Source organism: Arachis ipaensis, chromosome B10, assembly GCF_000816755.2.
Source record: "Arachis ipaensis cultivar K30076 chromosome B10, Araip1.1, whole genome shotgun sequence".
Lineage (NCBI taxonomy): Eukaryota > Viridiplantae > Streptophyta > Magnoliopsida > Fabales > Fabaceae > Arachis > Arachis ipaensis.
In genome coordinates, this window is record NC_029794.2 from 105790344 (window position 1) to 105793583 (window position 3240).

Here is a 3240-nt window from a genome sequence, read left to right on the forward strand (position 1 = left end):
AATTTTTACAATTTTAAGTTAAAAAAGTTTTCAATTGACCAACGACAAATTTTATTTATTTTCATATTTTTAAAATTCACCAATAATAATTTTCGTTTTTTAGGATCTCATGGGTTCATCACCCAACAAATCATATGAAAAAATTTTAGCCACAATTTGTGTCCTTGTTGTTGGAGCATCAAATCTGTAACAGTAAACCGACAAATGTGACAATAGAATTTATTTGGTTTTCACTTTGCACTCAACAGTAACCTGGAACTGGCGGCTGTCAGATTTGATTTGATCCTTGGTTTGAAGACTGTAAAAGTATAAAAAAAAAAAATCGAAAATTGTTGACTGAAGATTTTCTTTATTTTTTTGAGAGTGAAGATTCCCTTTAATTGATTACAAAAATCATATTGTTTAGTTTCTGATTCTTTTTGAGTTAAATGCATACAACATGCGAATTCGTAATTAGTTAATACGCAATATAAAATCAAAGAAAAAGTATATGGAACCAACTAATAATCAGCCAAGAATGAAACAACATAATTAATTATAATTAGTTTTAATTTGTTTTTTAAATTATTGTTGACCACGTTTAAAATATGAGAAAAAATACGTTAGTAATAGAAGAGAATCACAAAACAGATGCTTTGATCATTAATTAGTTAGTTCCATATAATTAATTATGTTTTATCAATGCGTAACACATGAAACATAGAAATCATATAAAAAACCATCCAATTTACAAGAAAAAGAAACATCCATGTGCCTATCAGTAACAACATCCGATTAAAGTTACTGGTGCCTTTAGTTTATCAGTTGGCTGATTCTTGGCTTATATAGAGTTGGTTCCCTAGCATTGTTGAAAATCAAATTAGTCTTGCGGTTTTTACATGATAGTTAAATTGAATAATTTTTAAATCAATCAAATTAGCCTTTCAAATTCAAACTCGTAATCAAATTAATTCTTTGTTAATTAATTGACTAGTCAACAATATTAATAGAAAACTGTAAATTCTCACTGAGCAAGGGAGTTTACATACACATGTAACGTATAAAAGAGATGTTTGCCTTTTTTTTTTTTTTACTAAAATGGAAATATAAATATGTGAGTTTTATAATTCTAAGGAGGAGAATAATTAACTAAAATTATAATTTAACATGTATTAATGATATAATCAATTTATATTTTAACAAAAAGACTAAAATTTGATTTTCTAATTGTGAGTTACTTGACATAACATTAAAATTTATTAGCACAAAATATTTTTTAAATTAGTTGTTAAATTGATTATTATTTGGTTTTCATTATCTCATGATCAAATTAGTCCCTCTCCTCAAAGATTAAATAAATTAAAATACTTTTGGTGCTATATCAACTTCCCTAATATAATATCACATGGCAGTTAATTAATATTTCATGTCAGCATTTTCATTAACACTATTGATTGGCCAGCTAATGGAATAAGTAATTTAATTAATGGTTTAAAACTGAATGAACAATTTAGTTAATTTAAAAACTCTTGAGGAATTAATTTGATCATTATGTAAAACTCAAAAATCAATTTAATTGTTTATCCCACTAATACACAAGGTATATATGCTTGCATTATATACTTTCCTACATCATATTATATGTGTTTATTTAAAAAATTTTATTCGTAATCAATTTAAATTTATCAAATAGTTAATTCACTTATCTGTTTAAATAAGTATTAGGGTTTAAATTTATTTATTTTTTACATGCTAGTTATTATTAGTAGTGCATGAGTGTAATTTTTGAAATGTACACATTGTTTTAGTTAATTAGTGGTATGTTATTTTCTGGTTTGAATTGAGATATGAGTAAATTCTAGAAGATCATTCGTTTTTTAAATTAGTCTTTAAAAAATTTTTTTAACGAAATTCGTCCTTTAAAAATTTTAAATTAATCACGTTGATTTTTTTGCCAATTTTTTTTAACGACGTCAAAGTTTACTGATATTACACATTAAGTAATATTACAGTATGCATTTAGTAGTCTTGATTGGCTGCGAATATGATAAATTTATAAATTAGATCAAATTAAAATTTAATTGAAAAAAGACTTTATTTAATGTATTAGAATCTCTTAATTTTAAATTTATTTGATCTAATTTAATATATTTATCATATTAGTCATTAATTAAAATTAATAGGTGTGTGCTATGGTGTCACTTAATGTGACACATTAACAAATTCTGACGTTATTAGTAACAGAAGTGATAAAAAGACTAATATAACTAATTTAAATAAAATTTTTGAATGACAAATTTAATTAAATTTGTTTTTTGAAAACTAATTTAGAGAAAGAATAATTGTTTAAAGACTAATTTGATAATGTGTTCTTTAAAATGTAGATACATTTTGTTATTATTGTCATTTATTATTATTAAGAAGGAGATAGTGAAAGGAGCAAAGATTAAGAAATTGAAAGGGCATTCTCAGTCTGAGTGTACAATCTATTGGCTCCACACTTATTATTGGGATCATATACATCCTACCGTGGTCCATAGATAACTAATTTATTTATCGATTAATTTAACCAATACCCTAACTTGCTCAAAATATTCCAGATCTACTCTTGTTCACGCAGTAATTATTGTTTAATTTCATGGTCATGGATAATGTGAAAGGGTAATGCTAGAGAGACAAAAAAAACAGTCAGAACTTGCCTTATTTAGTATTTATTAATTGTCGCAACAATTAATAAATGCTAAATAAGGCAAATTATGCTGTTTTTGGCTGATTTTCTTTGGTTACCAAACATTTCTGAATGTGAAATATTAAAATACATATGTTATGTAATGTGAGCATGTTTCCCTAATAATTTGTGAGCAAGTTCTCTTTTATTTTATTTGATTTTCACCTAACATAACTCTAGAATATATATACAAGAGAAGAAAAGAAAACAGAAATTCTAGTATCTTAATAAAATATGATTAATATAAATTACACGTGGTATGTATTGTTCTAATGATAGGGATACCTTGGATCATATGTAGTGGAGATCGATCTTTAGAATGAAAAAATAAAATAAAATAAAGAGAGTTACGAGACATTTCCAGTATGTCTCATAAAATTCCAATCAGATTGGTTAGGTTAGTTGCGTTCTTTTACAGCAAGATTAGATACATAGGTGTTATAGATAGGAAAAAAATATTATGATGCAACAAATTGAAAAGGTGTAATATGAAAAATTAAAATATTATATAAACAATTTAAATGACAATAATT